This window comes from Phoxinus phoxinus (assembly GCF_949152265.1).
Source record: "Phoxinus phoxinus genome assembly, chromosome: 11".
Lineage (NCBI taxonomy): Eukaryota > Metazoa > Chordata > Actinopteri > Cypriniformes > Leuciscidae > Phoxinus > Phoxinus phoxinus.
In genome coordinates this window covers 1,092,045-1,109,641 of record NC_136886.1, presented here as the reverse complement: position 1 = coordinate 1,109,641, position 17,597 = coordinate 1,092,045, and the positions used below count along the sequence as shown (strand labels likewise).

The following is a 17,597-nucleotide window of genomic DNA, read 5'->3' as shown; positions in this document are numbered from 1 at the left end:
CATGATGCCAAAATGACTATTCAGGCTTTATATCTGCAATGCCTTGACATATTGACACCAAACTTTGTATGTGTCATTGTCACTTCACTCTGACCACATCACATCAGTTTCGTAACTGCGCCACCTATTGGTCGAAAGTGATAATCATATTTTTAGTTATTGTATGTGATTTTTCAACCATTTTGCCAAAATTCATCTTCAAATGTCTTTAATTGCTCTTTGCTGCAGTGGGTCTCACACTCCCAGCCACTTTGGCATGTCTTGTCGTCTTGCTTGCGCTTGGCCCCGGTGATTGCTGCTTGCAGCTATATTTTTATTTAGTATTATTACTTATTATTTTATGTTATCTCATTTTTAGCATTATTACTTTAATTATTATTTAAATATTTATTTAATTTTTATGTAGTACTTTTAGTTATTATTATTTTTATTTAGTATTATTACTTTAGTTATTATTATTATTATATATTTTTTAGCATGACTTTAATTATTATTATTTTATATATATATATATTTTTTTATTTTTTTATTTTTTTATTTAGTACTATTACGTTGTTGTTATTGTTAGTATTATTATCATCATTTATTTGTTATTTTAGATTTTTGGGAGGCAAATTGTGTAACCCTACAAACATGTATAGGAAATCTGGAGCTTTGTTTTTAAAATACATTTTTTTTATTAATTTTTTTTTATTAGAAAAATCATAATTCGATCACTCAGAGAAGCACCACTCACAATTTCCTCTAATAATTAACAAATGTAGATCAGTAATAGCCCTGTAGGACAGTTCCCTGAACAGATCAAGAGTCAATTTTGTAATATGTGGTAAATTAATTGCACACTGGTCTAAAGAAATGCCTGTATGATTAAACTCGCCTGATGACTTGTCAATTTTAGTGTGACCATCATGACCAATCACATTTTTTTCTTCTCAAGTTAACCATGTTTTCTTTTCTCTGAACTCACTTTAATACATTCAAATAAAAATCCTGCACACTCTCCACCATAATTCATGCAGAGAATGTGTTAAAACGGCATGGCTCTGTCCCGGCGCTCATGAATATTAATGAGATGAATTAGTTTTGAATGACGCGCGGAACAGCTGACGGATTGTGAAGAACGGAGTTGCTGGACATATTGCGCGTGACTCACGCCGCGTTCTGACAACGACGCGCAAGATGTCGAGCGCTGAGTCAACATGTTCTCCGAAAATAAATATTTAGCCTTTTGTTGTCTTGTTATCGAGCTGTGACAGAAATTACCCGGCTCTTATTTAGCTCAATAATACACTGAATATCATTCTGGCCTGGAGACTAATTGTGTCTCGTTTGCCACACGCCGCACAATCCGCTCCGTTTATATTCATCTGTCGTAATCGAACCGCTGAGTGCAACTCTCCTCCCAGATTCTGATTGCTCTATACTGGCATTGGCCTAGAATATGAGACGCCACAGGAGGACCATTAACTAACATGCATTATAGTTTAAGATCCTGGATCCCAAACCCAGTCTGGAGCCGCACGGGTATATCTGTGGCAATAGCAACTATACACTGTATGGCTCAAAATTATCCATTTTTCTTTTATGTCAAAAATCATGAGGATATTAAGATCATGTTCCATGAAGATATTTAGTAAATGTCCTACCGTAAATATATAAAACATGTATTTGTGTGAGTGAATGCAGCACAATCGTGAACATAAATGCACAACTTTAAAGGAGATTTTCTCAATGTTTACATTTTTTTGCTCCTCAGATTCCAGATTTTCAATAGTTGTGTCTCGACCAAATATTGTCCTATCCTAACACACCACACATCAATGGAGAGATTATTTATTCAGCTTTCATATGATGTATAAATCTCAATTTCAGAATATTGACCCATGTGACTGGTTTTGGTGTCCAGGGTCACATTTGTTAAAGTTAGAGGTGGTTTGTTACACTGTCCTCTTTCAGGTCCTCTTTGGGTGTGTGTTTTGCTGTTGATCTGGATGGTTCTGCCTCATTTCCGTAGTGTAGAAGCTGTGGTTGAGTCTCTTCGTCATTCGCCGGCCTTCTGATCATGTGATGCTGCACGCTAGACGTCACAAATCGTTAAATTAACCGCTATATATTAACACTTCTATATGTTGTTATTTGCTCTTTGGGAAATTGCTTTGGTTTGTTTCTCTTGGATAAAAGCGTCTGCTAAATGCACTAATGTAAATGTTACATTTATTTTATATTGGGGCCACTTATTTTGGAGAAAATATCAAATGAATTTTTCTGATAAAATCTGTGATTTTAAAATACGATTTATAGTTTTGCTGTGCTTGCGTGGTTCATCTGGTCAAATTTATATATCAATTTGCTTAATAATAATAATAATTATAATATTTTTTTAATGATATCAATAAATTATTATATTTATAATCTAATAATAATAATTATATATATATATAAAAAAAATATTACACAAAATATGCGATTACTTTTAAATAAATTGTGTGTTAAATTAAAATTAAATAATATTTATGCTACAGTAAATTTGCAATGTTAAAATTAAGAAAACTAAAATTGCAATGCTAATGATGTGGAGAAAACGGCGTAATTCATGCAGCGCATGCTTATGTTACTAAATCAAAGCCTTTGCCATTTAATTATCATACCATATTGCAATTTAATTTTTATTCTGATTAATCATGCAGACCTGTTCAAAGTTTAAATAATCACATAAATATATATATATATATATCATGTTTTGTTCTGTTCTTGAAAGCGCTATATAAATGCCTCCATTCATTCATTGGTTTCTACTTCAGGCAAGTTTATTAATAAATAACATAAATATTTGCTTATTCATGAATTTTCGACATGCTTGACGACGTGTGCATGTTCCAGATGTTATCACTGCATTAAGTGCATGTGTTGGTGTTTTTACATTGAGATGATTCATGTTTCTTCCTGACGACTTCACCAGTAAAATGAACTATTATGAGATTGATCAGTTTGTAATGCATTGATGTGCTTTAGTTTGAGGGCCTGTTTATCTGTGCTGTCTGTGCACTTGATAGCGTGTGTCTCCTTTGCATACTAACGACCAACCGTGGGAAAAAGCCGTATAAGAGTGTGTAATTTCTCTGTGTGTGTGTGTGTGTGTGTGTGTTTGTGGAGGAGAGACTGAGGCAGAGGAAAGGAAAAATCAATACCAACCCATGGAGAGCAGCTAACTGTGTAATTGGCTTCAAAGTCATCAGGTTCACCGCTTCCCCTCATGTACAGTCCTAATGTGAGATCAGCGGAGAGTGTATTAATGAAGTATACAGTACCAGCAGTCGAACATCTTCATATAACGGTGGTCCTCTCGCCTCAAACTGGGACTTTAAAGTCAATACCACGTTGTTTTGAGTTCGCTCTTTTCTCTGTTGTGCGACTTTTAATTAATTTTACAGATTTGTTTGATTGCTTGGCTTCCCAAACAACACGTTTAAACAACAAGGGACGCAGTGGAAAAGTAGTGAAGATAATTATTCATGATGATGTTTGAGGTGTTATCGAGTTTGAAGAACACACATTTCCATGTTTACTTGGATATTGAAAACTTCTGGATAATCTCTTTGCATATCGCTTATGAAAGGTGTATTTTAATGATGCATGAACCGAGATCAGAGAAGAGGTCTTGTGATTGATCTTTAAACGGCTTGTATATGTTCACTAGTGCTTCTCATCCGCCTTTTATCCTGTTGTTGGACTGATAGCATATGAATGCACTCATTTGCTTGTTCATATGAATCAATATTGAAATTCGCATTATTTCAGAGCATATTAAAAGCATATTCTGCTTTGAGAGTGTTTGACGGGTGTAACTTTATAGCCATCAGTCAATTTCTCCAGACGACATGATTATTGTAATTATTTTTGAAATGTTTAAAGTCCCCCTGTGGTGAAAATCAAGATTTTAATGTTTTTTAATCTCTGAGCAGAGTGAGTGAGTGGAGGCGGGGCTCGTTTGCATATTCATAGAGCCGCTTATACTAAATGAGGCAAGGGTGTCGAGTTACATTCAAGATATTTTAAGGAATTGTTTTTAAAATATGTTATTTTGGTGATCAAAGATTAGTTTTAAGGGATAAAATTGACTACAGGGGGACTTTAAATTAAAAATAGGTTTAATTATTGATACATATGTTGTAGAGCTGTAAAAGATTAATCGCGATTAATCGAATCCAAAATAAAAGTGTGTGTTTACATAATATATGTGTGTGTGTATTGTGTGTAATTATTTTGTATATATAAATAAACACATGCATGTATATATTTAAGATTTTTTTTATTTATATATAAAATAGTTCTATTTATATATAATATAAATCATATAAAAATATATATGCAGTATATAAATGCAAATATTTCTCAAATATATACATACATGAATGTGTGTGTATTTTAATACACAAAATAATTATACACAATACACACACATATACTATGAAAACACACACTTTTATTTTGGATTCGATTAATCGCGATTAATCGTTTACAGCCCTAATATGTTGCATGTATTATTAAAATATATATCTTATTTTGACTTTTTCAAATAGGTTCAGGTTGGAGTTGTTTCATTGAACTGATTTTAACAGGAGTTAACACTGTTTTTGCTCCTGAAGTTGAAGTCATCCTTTAAAACTTCCCTGTATTAATGCAATAATGCTCATGATTGTTCTGTCAAACTAGTCTAATGATGGGGTTTTAGTAGTCACATTAAAAGTGCATTAAAATCATGATAATCTCGCAATGGTTTTGCTTGCGATATAAAAATTAAAGAGTTCTTAAATATCAAGAAAATTCTGACTTTTGAAAAGTCCAAATTTTAAAACTTCAGGAAAAGAATGGAGATTGTATCGGCACAAACTCTACTGACCAACAGTGAACCGGTCAAAAGTTTGCAAAGACCCGCCCCCTTTAGTTACCGTTGCTATGTCTGACAAGCCACGCCTCTCTCACACCACATCATGTTATCACAGTGAAAAACACATCGCTGACACTGACACACACTGAGACCGGACAGACCAGCTTACTTCTGATATAAAACAGTCTCAACTTTCAAATTTGGTAATTTTATAAAGAAATTTAAACAATAAATGGCGTTTTGTGTCTTTAATGTGTGTGTCAGATCGCTGGGTCGCCTCAGTTAAAGCCGCTCGTGAACCGATCATCTCTTCCTTCTAGTTCATTTATAGCATCAAATAAACATGAATGAACATCAGAAGGAATGTTGTTTTAACCGTGGAAAGACGTCAGTACTAGGGCTGTAAACGATTAATCGCGATTAATCGAATCCAAAATAAAAGTTTGTGTTTACATAATATATATGTGTGTGTTGTGTATAATTATTTTGTATATATAAATACACACACATGCATGTATATATTTAAGCAAAATGTGTTATTTATATATAAAATAGTTCTATTTATATATAATATAAATCATATAAAAAATATATATGCAGTATATAAATGTAAATATTTCTCAAATATATACATACATGCATGTGTGTGTATTTATATATACAAAATAATTATACACAATACACACATATATTATGTAAAAACAAACTTTTATTTTGGATTCGATTAATCGCGATTAATCGTTTACAGCCCTAGTTAGTACACTCCGCTTAAGTTCAAATCCTCCAACGTTAATCTACTAACTCTCCTGACTGCTTTGTAGGACAGAAATGGCGGATTATGATTGGTCAGATTGCCTGTCAATCAAACTCCCTGTGACGGGTCAATTAGCAACTCAGTAACTAAGGGGGGCGGGGCTTACCGATAGGTCAATTGGTGCCCGTTTCAGTGCCAGTCCGTGGCATATGCCAAGCTAATGCAATAATCCTGATGGCTTTTTCTGTGCCTTTTATGTACAACGGTTGTTTGAAGGTTTTGCTGCTCTCTCTCATTCTCTCTCCGCTGAAGCAGCGGGAGCATGGATGAAAATAGACGTGTTTTTCCACACCGTTGAGGGCCGAGAGAGTGAGAGAGAGGATGGGGAACAGTGGTACCTGAGCAGATGGAGTGGCGCAGTGTGAAGTGGGCAGTGCCAGGGATAAACACGTCACAGAGGACGCCGCGACTCGATCGCTGCACAATCAGCCCTTTCAGATGATTAGCTTACACACATTATGGTGCATTTTTAATATTGAGAACCGCATTAAACCATCTCGAATGGTTTATTTGGGACGGGTGATGGTGCATATGTTCATGTGCAACTACTGATGTACTTATTATTGTCTTTAAAGTCCACCTGTAGTCAATGATTTTATCCCTTAAAACTCGTCTTTGATCACCAAAATGACATATTGAACTGTTTTTCTTTGAAAATAATTCTTCATGCCTTAAAATATCTTGAATGTGACTCGACACTAGGGCTGTAATCAACCAAAGGAAATCTTGGTCGACTGAAGTCCTGAAATTTTCGACTAAAAATGACGTTAGGAAAAAAAACGTTCAATTAATTAGCTGCGCACTGTGCACAGTACTTGGTAGCCTTGTTGTCCGCCTAAATGAATTATAAATAAACATAAAAAAATAGTAGGCTATTTGCAGTATATTAAATCCTTTTTTACCTAATTATTTTGCACTGAAATGAGTCTGACTCACGAGTCTGTCGGCTCTGACAGCGTTGCATCACGCGCACCCGCACAATATCATAGCCTATGATTTCAGAAAATAGCACTGTTGTCAACTAGTGATATCATCTCAAGAACTTTTGAGGAATATGCCACATAATTTAGACAATTGTTTTTATCATATGTATTATAATAACTGACAGACACGCACACAGCGAGGCTGAACATAGAGCGCAGCTTCGCGGCTGAGACACGAATAGACTATTAAGTTAAAGCTTTTACTCTTAAACACAAAAGGCACGTCCATTTTAATAAAAAAATTATATTTATTAAACAAACCAGATCAAGAGCAAAAACTAAATAAAGCGCATAACTGAAAAATAAAACATAGGCTCAAAACTAATACAAAAAGCGCATTAGGTTCCAATAATTTTTTCCCGTTTTCTATAACAAAAATGCTGCTACACTGCCGATGTCTGTGTTGATATGGTAGAGGAGGACTGACTATGAATTAAACGCTCTCATAATTAAATAAATAATATTCAGCAAACCTTCTAGTAGCCTACTTTCCTCAATCTGTCTCTCTTCTCCGGTGGGTTAGGCTAATCCAAAAGAAGTGAAAACAAGGGGTTTATTACTGTTATATTAAATATAACATTAACAATTAGTGCTTTCCTCCTGATGACATGAGCGCGGCAAAAAATCTACCAATCAGAATTTTGGTCGAGCCAGAACGTATCGGCCAACAATCGACTAATCGACTGGGAGAATACAGCCCTACTCGACACCCTTGCCTCATTTAGTATGCGCGGTTCTATGAATATGCAAATGTTCATAGGCCCCGCCTCCACTCACTCACTCACTCAGAGATCCACTGGTGGACGATCACACGTTGATCTGATTGGTTACAAGGTAGTTTGTGACGTCAGAAACACCAGCGATTTGTCTTTGGTTCACTGCAGTTTCAAGCAGAAAATACTCAGCAATGCTGTCGACTTATGAACTTACACATGGTGTGTGTTAGGGCTGAACGATATTATGTTTTAACATCGACATCGCGATGTGCGAGTGAGCGATAGTCACATGGCCGGAACATGCGATGTGAAGGGTAGTAGCACAGTAGCACGAGGGGGAGATATTACATGCACTTCATGAGGCGCACGCGCGGTCTCTTGCTCGCTCTCCCTCTCTGCCGTGCACGCGCTGCGCGGTTTGGAGCACAGTCTCTGTCTCGCGGGCGCGCTCGCTCTAGATTCCGGAGATTTTAACTAATTCGCGGGCATCAGTGAGCCGCTATCAATATGCGGGAGACTCCCGGAACTTCCGGGAGACTTGGGATGTCTGTATCTATAATAATATCGGCATTAGAATTATTGATTTTTCATTAGGCTATTTTTTTGGTGCCCCCTCCGCTCTTGGTGCGCGTGGTGGGAGCGGCGACGCGGACAGGCGGTGTGGTGTAAAGCTGCGGTTTAAATGTTTTCGGCTTTTCTGTTTACAGAAACATGTTTTCTAATCTGTTTAGAAGATTTGATACAACAAAATATATTAAAGTTTTATTTATTTTTGTTTATTTCATATGATTATGATGACCAACACCAACACTGTTTTACTTTGGCACTTTGGCTAAGAAAAGTTGACGAAAAGTTGATTGTGAACCAAAATGCTTATAAGTTGTTTTATAAAAAAATATATATATTTATTTTAAGTTATATTGTTGTAAACCAATCAGGGGGTTGGTGTAAACAGGGGTGCCGCCAGGAATTTTGGGCCCCATGACAAAAAAATAACATTGGGCCCCCCCTGCACAGCTGTTGTCACCAGATCTCTAGGACGTACCTGTCCCATCATATGCATTACATAACTCTAATCAAATGCTTGCAACTGTCTTGCTTCTTGTAGTTCAATACTAGTACTAGCACAATATTTACTGCTGGTGATTTGTAAATGCAAGTCTGCATACAGTATGCAATTCATTATTTGATGCAAGATTAAAAGCCACCATAAAAATGTACAATGACAGGAATACTGGATTCTAAACCTCAAAGAAATGCCACAATCAAGACCTCGAAGCAGAAATGAGGGAGAAACACCCAGAAACTCCTCATATCTGCCGCTCACAGTATAAGAGTCTTTCCCATTGATGCTTGAATAACACGCCTATGTCTCCTTCCGTTAATAATAATAATATCTAGTGCGGTGGCTGGGATATATAAACCTACCAACGTCCGTTGCCATGATTTTTTAAATGACTATTCGCGAGAGGAAAATAAGTTTTAGTCGCATAACATCGGTTAATCAAAACGGCGTCATTTCGCAATAGTTTTGTATCGATATTTAGAAAATAAATCGCAAAAGTTCTGCGCAAATCTGTAATAGAAACGCGGCTGATGAGTGCGCAGGTGAAGGCAGGACCAAACCATTTCATGCAGATACAGGGGGGTGGATGTTTACTTTTTGGTCAATGGGGATATTTAACTTTTATTGCCAAAATAAGTACAATCAAAGACATCATTAATTTTATTATTATTTGAAATATACTCAATGATGATGGTTTATATAGTGTATCATATAATAAAAAAAAATTAAATTACTTTTTTACGTATTTGTTGGGGCCCCTGTCAGTCAGGGGCCCTTGGAATCGTCCTAACTTTTCCCCCCTATACGGCGCCCATGGGTGTAAAGCTGCTGTTTTATTTAAAAATGTGTTCTGCTTTTATGTTTACAGAAATGTTCTAATTTTGGAACATTAAGTGACCTTTTTGTCACTTGTAATGAAGCTTGCTTATTAGTGAAATTATTAATATCATGGAATGGTAATTATTGTCTTTAGCCTGGAGTTATGGCTCTCAATATCGCAATATATATCGTTGGGGGAAAAAATATCGCAATGTAATTTTTTTTTCCAATATCTTGCAGCCCTAATTTGTTTTAAAGCAGATTAAAAACAACACATAGACACATAAACAACATTAAAAACTGGATTTTCACCACAGGGGGACTTTAAGGATGAAATTCCAAGTATAAATCTGAACTCAATCGATCTGTGAATGCACTGATTAGTGGCACTCAGTGTTAATTGGCTCAGATTTGGCTGGCCGGCAGAAGTCCTGATTGTTTCAACTTGCTCTGTTACAGAAATAGCAAACATTATTGGCTGTTATTCGCCTACTACCTGTGTCAGCCTGAGAGGAACAGAACGGCGTGATTGGCGTTTCTCTCGCCATGTTCTCAAAGCGACTGAAGACAGTGAACGTAGAGACGGAGTGTGTGTGTGTGTGTGTGTGTGAGAGCGAGAGAGAGAACAGGGGCGTGACGGGGTGAAGTGTTTGTTCTGCCCTCCAAACACACACTCGGGTAATTGGGGTGATTCACAGATGTGTGTGTGTGTGTGTGTGTGTGTGTAATTGGGGTACGGGGCAGATGTGCACCACATGGGGGGGAGGGAGATCTATTCTCTCTTGGTGACAGAGCCTGTTGCCATGGAGCTCCTCGTCCTATTGGTCGAGGCCTCGTCCAATCGGGCGTCAGTTTCATCATTGAGAATTTTCTCTCGGTCTCAAACGGAGGGAAGTGGAGATTGCATAAGGGTTGTAATGGGAGCCAAAACAGCCCCAGATTTTAACCTGACACACTTATTTTTAGAGCCTAAAAGATGGAGATAGGCTGAACGATATCTCTCCCACACAGCGTGAGTGATGCATCATGGTCTAGCAGAGCACTGTTTGTGTTGTTCATGTTTTTAAGTTCCTGTTCTTCTTGATCTGGGTCAGGGTTGTTATTGATGAAGTCCCCCTGTGGTGAAAATCAAGCTTTTAATGTTGTTTAGAGTGGAGGCGGGGCTAATTTGCATATTCATAGAAATAAATGAGGCAAGGATGTAGTTGGGCTACATTTGCATTTAGTTTAAGTTAAGCAATAGGAGCATGTTAGGTTAATTACAACTAAAGCTTAATAAAAACTATATAGACATTTTTTTTTTAAACCTAATAAAAATGATAAAAACGCTTATTTTCTCTCGGCATGTGCGCGAGTACTCGGACATGACTGCAAGAAAATAATGATCGCCGTAAAAATATATATATATATTTTTTTGATTGGTTATTGAGGCATTTTGGGCCGTTTTTGGACAGCATACCTTCCAGACCGGCGAATTAAAGTGAAACTATGGATTTGAATACGCACAGTGATGCCTGGAATCACTTTGATCATGAAAATACAATTTTAAGTGCAAGATGTGCAGTCATTGAATCATTCATTCAAGAGATCTGTTCAAAAACACTGATTTATCCAGTAATGAAACAAGTGAATTCTTTATGAGCGAGTCATTGAATCATTCATTCGAGAGATTTGTTCAAAAACACTGATTCATTCAGTAAACAAGTGAAGTCATCATGATTGAGTCATTGAATCATTCATTCAAGAGATCTGTTAAAAAACACTGATTCATCCAGTAATGAATCAATTAAGTCATGAGTGAGTCATTGAATCATTCATTCAAGAGATTTGTTCAAAAACGCTGATTTGTTAATGATATAATCGTGCTATAAATGTACATTGTTTTATTAAAAGTGAAAATATAAAACACCTGCTAGGTTCATGATGTGAACGGTGGGAAAAGCATCATCGCGGTCTGGAAAGGTCGACCACAGCACCAGGTTATAGGAATGCAGGTTTTTATGTTTTTTTTTTTTTTTGTGCATTTCTAAGTCAAAATACAGTAATAAGGATATTTGAAACTCAACATTGCTGAATATTGTGCATAACTTGTATGTGGTGAAATTGACTCGCCTGATTGATTCGCTATGGAACCCCCTCTGCAGACACACCTCTCTCTCTCTCTCTCTCTCTCTCTCTCTCTCTCTCTCTCTCTCTCTCTCTCTCTCTCTCTCTCTCTCTCTCTCTCTCTCTTCTCTCTTCTCTCTTCTCTCTCTCTCTTCTCTCTTCTCTCTCTCTCTTCTCTCTTCTCTCTCTCTCTCTCTCTCTCTCTCTCTCTCTCTCTCTCTCTCTCTCTTCTCTCTCTCTCTCTCTCTCTCTCTATAGGTTGTGTTGCTCGTTCGCCCTCTCTCTTGTCGTCAGGTCATGTGACGTCATCCTCCCCCCCCCTCAGCCCACACACACTCCGGTGGGACCGACTCTGACTCATCTTTCCTCTCTTCTGCTGTTCTTTGAGTTCATCCCTCCTTCTTTCCTCTCGTTATTCGTTTCCTCGCTGCGTCGTCCTTCTGTCTGCGCCGTCGTTCTCGATCTGTTGAAACAGGGAATCCTTCCGTGACGCATTTCCCCTGCAGTTCAGCGCGCGTTACAGTGCCACACACACACACACACACACACACACACACACACACACACACACACACACACACACACACACACACACACACACACACACACACACACACAGCCCACACAGGCAGTGTTATAAAACCACAGCGCATTGGGTTTTGGTGATTGATGCTTTTATTCAAAGCGACTTGCAAAAGAGAAACAAAAGCAGTTCGTCAAAGAGCCAATAATATTCGTAATTAAAGGTTATTAGATAACTACAATATACATGTGCATTATTTTTGCAGCGTGACCTTATTTTGCATTTCATATTTTTGCTTTTTTAATTTAAGTTTTACTTTATTTTTATATTTTTTATTATTTAGCTGTTTTAATTTGATTAGATTTTATTTGATCATTTATATAATTAATTAATCATGTTTTGTTTGTTTATAATAAAAATAATGCAAGATCCAATTTTTTAAATATAATTTCTCACCCAGAATGTTAATTTTGGAATATAATTTGGTGAATGAAAATTATTATTGTTTTTCCTACATTTCACAATGCAAACAGTATGTAAAGCATGTCCAATGTTTTAATTTTTTCATTCATATTTATGTTTTTAATTAGATTTATATTACTTCTCAGAACAAATATATTGTTGTTGTTGTTATTATTATTATTTTTATTTTTTATTCTATATGCTCATTGCATCTGCTCTGATATTTGCTTGTACTGCGGTGAGGTAACTTGACACACCGGTGTGTGTCTTAACTGGGTCACTCTCTCTCTCTGTGTGTGTGTGTGTGGTGTGTGTTACAGCTTGCCCAGGTGTGTTGTAATATTGTGTGTGTGACAGACCTTCACTGGTTTATTTTTGTCTTAGTGTTTGTTTCTCATATTCATGTTTAATATATCGCTCTTGCTCTCGAACACAAGCGGCAGCAGCTGATGTTGGCGTCTCCTTGGCAACAGAAGGAGAGTGGTGTGTGTGTGTGTGTGGTGAGAGAGAGAGAGAGAGCGAGAGAGAGAGAGAGATGGCGACGGCTCATTCATGAACGCTCTTCTCCCTCATTCATTCTCCTTCATCTTCTTCTTGAGTTGATTCTTGAGGATGGCCTCGTTGCTTGCAGTTCTGTGTGTGTGTGTGTGTGTGTGTGTGTGTGTGTGGTGTGTGTGTGTGAGAGAGAGAGAGAGAGAGAGATGGCGACGGCTCATTCATGAACGCTCTTCTCCCTCATTCATTCTCCTTCATCTTCTTCTTGAGTTGATTCTTGAGGATGGCCTCGTTGCTGCAGTTTCTGTGTGTGTGTGTGTGTGTGTGTGTGTGTGATTGGTCTGCGGTGTCATGTGCTGCTGGTGACGTGTTTTCTGCAGTCGGGAACCCCAGCTCTCTTCAGTCCTCTGCAGTGTGATGTCAGCGCTGGAGTTTCCTTCACTCTCTCTTTCAGGGGCTCAGTCTCTGCTGCGGTCTTATGAGTGTGTGTGTGTGTTGTGTGCGCGCGCGTGTTTTACAGCAGATGGCAAGTTCCTCAACACAACAGTGCACTGTACCATGTTCCTCTGTACACACACACACACACACACACACACATACTCTCTCTCTCTCCTCTCTCTCTCTCTCTCTCTCTCTCTCCCTCTCTCTCTCTCTCTCTCTCTCTCTTTCTCTCTCACTCACGCACACACACACACACACACCACTCAAATAGTGTCATCATTGTCTCTGGCTTTGACTAATAGTCAAGAAGCCCCAGAGAAATTTTAAAATCCCACCCTTTATACAGAGATATTCTAAATTAGGAAAAAATTATACAAAAATGGGAAAGAGAAAAAGGCAATTATGATCATGAACAATTAGTTTGCCGGATATTCAAACGAGATGTATATCATTTTATTTTTTGGAGGTGTATTCACTCTTAAATGCGTGCATCTCGCTTTCATTTGTTTATATTATGTGTTTTGCGTCATCTAACCGGTGTGTTTCTCTCCAGCAGGGGGAGCTGTGATGGTTGTGTGTGTGTGTGAGCGCCGTTCAGGAATGCAAGGAAACCTAGAATACACTCTTTCACCATGACATCCCCCCCGCTCTCTTCTCAGCCATAGAAACACACACACACACCGAAGAACACACACCACCACACTACAGCACCTGGTGTGTCAGGTAAAATACTGATGACTTGATCTGAAAAGTCAAATTTTACTACCATTAAAGGATCAGTTCAGAATGAACATTTCCTGATAGTTTACTCTCCCGCACTCATATTGCCTCTGCCCGTCTCCCTCTTGTGTTTCTCAGCCGCGGTCTGGGTTTGTAAGGTGCGCTGGTTTGCGCTTTAAGGGGAAATGTCCGTGGTTTTCCCTGCCGACGGGATGGAGAACGACGACACGATGCTCACCGACGCTCCCGAATGCATCCGTGGGGAAAACCATCCCATCCGCTCCCTCTAAAGACACCAACGCAGACATAACCGATCCTGACGACAACCTTTCCCAGGATGCTCAGGTAACCTCACAAGCATTACACCGTGTCCTAACTACACACGACGCGCGTCTTTTCCATGTTAATGAGAGTTTTTGTGCTAACCATCCGCGACACGCGGCGATTCTATTTTAGAAACGGTTTCTATTTGTCTGCGACGTCGTGCTGGACGAACAAACACAAGTGTGGCGATGATAATCTCAGGCGCCGTTTATGTGCTTTATTTAATGTTAAAAGCGTGTCATGTGACTTTGAATATCATTTAGGTGCTCCAGCTTTGTAGCTGTAAAAGCAACACTGGATAATTCTCCTCAGATCTTGAAATTAAACAAATGGAAACAAGAACGTTCAAACTGTGAACAAACAAGTGTATTCTTTGATAAAGTTTGTTTTAGTAACTCAGTAGCCTATGTATTTTTAAAATGTTTAAATGGTGTAATATTTGTGAATTTGATTATGTATTTAATCTATTTTCTTGCGAGTACCGTCAAGATTACTCTCTGGTGCCGGTGCACTCGCCGCGAGACTCCGCCCACACGCTGTTCTGATTGGCTATGCACTCGCCGCGAGACTCCGCCCACACACTGTTCTGATTGGCTGTGCACTCGCCACGTGACTCCGCCCACAACGCTGTTCTGACTGGCTGTGCACTCGCCGCGAGACTCCACCCACACGCTGTTCTGATTGGCTGTGCAATCGCCACGAGACTCCGCCCACACACTGTTCTGATTGGCTGTGCACTCGCCACGAGACATCCGCCCACACGCTGTTCTGATTGGCTGTGCACTCGCCGTGAGACTCCGACCACACGCTGTTCTGATTGGCTGTGGGTTTTGATTGATTTTACTAGTGTGGACAAATTATTTGTCGCTGGAATCTTGTCATATCTTGTCTGGTTGGGACACGGTGTTAGGAAGGAGACTTGAAACTAGGGACTGGGCAAAAATTTGTATTAAATCTATATTCATTGAGTCGAATCGAGAATCGAAATCGAATTTAGAATTGAAATCGAATCGAATTGGAACATCTGAATCGATACCCAGCCCTTCTTGAAACTTTCTTTGTCTTCCAAATAGATGATGATCAGGCAGTTTGAAGTTGTACTGTAAAAAATATTAAATATTATTACAGTTTACATCAGCTTTTTTCTATGTGAATATACAGTAAAGTGTAATTTATTCCTGTGATCAAAGCTGAATTTATCATCATTACTCCAGTCTTCAGTGTCACATGATCCTCCAGAAATCAGTGTAATATGATGATCTGATGCTCAAGACACATTTATGATTGAAACCTGCCTCAGACCAGGTTTTAATTTAACTGAATCAAAAGAAAAAAGGCTTAAAGTTGATTAAATGGTGACCAGTTACCACACCAGAAATATTCATGTCATCGAGTTTTGTTTGGTGCTGAAGTTCATCATTAATGAATGATTTTAAATGGTCACTAATAAACATTGTTTTGTCTCTACAGCGGCGCTGTCAGAATCACGGACACACCAGGAAACGAGCCAAGGTAAGAGTGTGTAGAAATATAAGCCAAGGTAAGAGTGTGTAGAAATATAAGCCAAGGTCAGAGTGTGTAGAAATATAAGCCAAGGTAAGAGTGTGTAGAAATATAAGCCAAGGTCAGAGTGTGTAGAAATATAAGCCAAGGTCAGAGTGTGTAGAAATATAGCCAAGGTAAGAGTGTGTAGAAATATAAGCCAAGGTAAGAGTGTGTAGAAATATAAGCCAAGGTAAGAGTGTGTAGAAATATAACCCAAGGTAAGAGTGTGTAGAAATATAAGCCAAGGTAAGAGTGTGTAGAAATATAAGCCAAGGTAAGAGTGTGTAGAAAATATAAGCCAAGGTCAGAGTGTGTAGAAATATAACCCAAGGTAAGAGTGTGTAGAAATATAAGCCAAGGTAAGAGTGTGTAGAAATATAAGCCAAGGTAAGAGTGTGTAGAAATATAAGCCAAGGTAAGAGTGTGTAGAAATATAACCCAAGGTAAGAGTGTGTAGAAATATAAGCCAAGGTTAAGAGTGTGTATAAATATAAGCCAAGGTAAGAGTGTGTAGAAATATTAGCCATGTAAGAGTGTGTAGAAATATAAGCCAAGGTAAGAGTGTGTAGAAATATAAGCCAAGGTAAGAGTGTGTAGAAATATAAGCCAAGGTAAGAGTGTGTAGAAATATAAGCCAAGGTCAGAGTGTGTAGAAATATAAGCCAAGGTAAGAGTGTGTAGAAATATAAGCCAAGGTAAGAGTGTGTAGAAATATAAGCCAAGGTCAGAGTGTGTAGAAATATAACCCAAGGTAAGAGTGTGTAGAAATATAACCCAAGGTACGAGTGTGTAGAAATATAAGCCAAGGTCAGAGTGTGTAGAAATATAAGCCAAGGTCAGAGTGTGTAGAAATATAACCTAAGGTAAGAGTGTGTAGAAATATAAGCCAAGGTCAGAGTGTGTAGAAATATAAGCCAAGGTAAGAGTGTGTAGAAATATAACCCAAGGTCAGAGTGTGTAGAAATATAAGCCAAGGTAAGAGTGTGTAGAAATATAAGCCAAGGTCAGAGTGTGTAGAAATATAACCCAAGGTAAGAGTGTTTAGAAATATAACCCAAGGTCAGAGTGTGTAGAAATATAAGCCAAGGTAAGAGTGTGTAGAAATATAAGCCAAGGTCAGTGTGTAGAAATATAAGCCAAGGTAAGAGTGTGTAGAAATATAACCCAAGGTAAGAGTGTGTAGAAATATAAGCCAAGGTCAGAGTGTGTAGAAATATAAGCCAAGGTAAGAGTGTGTAGAAATATAAGCCAAGGTAAGAGTGTGTAGAAATATAACCCAAGGTCAGAGTGTGTAGAAATATAAGCCAAGGTCAGAGTGTGTAGAAATATAACCCAAGGTCAGAGTGTGTAGAAATATAACCCAAGGTAGATTAGATGCATATAAAATCAGACCGGTCCTTTTAACACACGCTCTGATATCTCACTTAAAGTGATTTTCACCCCAAAATGGAAACCGTTTGTCATCATAAGACTTTTGTTCATCTTCAAAACTTTGGACTAAGCCGCTCGACTCATCTTGATTAGTTTCACGATCTCTTTGAAGCATCAAAGTGGTAGTTGCGTATACTGTCAATGGAGGGACAGAAATCTCAGATTTCTTTAAAAATATCTTAATTTTGGGTTTCAAAGATTAACTTTTTGTGTGCACTGTCCCTTTAAGGGCGATTCCTGTTTTTCCTGCTGAGTTTGTTGTTG

General features: G+C 38.1%; 1 long non-coding RNA gene across 1 annotated transcript in view; it reads left to right on the top strand.

Annotated features, from left to right (window-relative positions):
* The window catches only part of LOC307007060, a 39,888-nt gene extending 24,019 nt beyond the window's left edge, over positions 1–15,869 (top strand). The window contains exons 2-4 of the long non-coding RNA XR_013799571.1: positions 13,867–14,036; positions 14,172–14,378; positions 15,828–15,869. This is a non-coding gene — a long non-coding RNA (uncharacterized lncRNA). The remainder of the gene's footprint in view (positions 1–13,866; positions 14,037–14,171; positions 14,379–15,827) is intronic.
* The last annotated feature ends 1,728 nt before the right edge of the window (positions 15,870–17,597 follow it).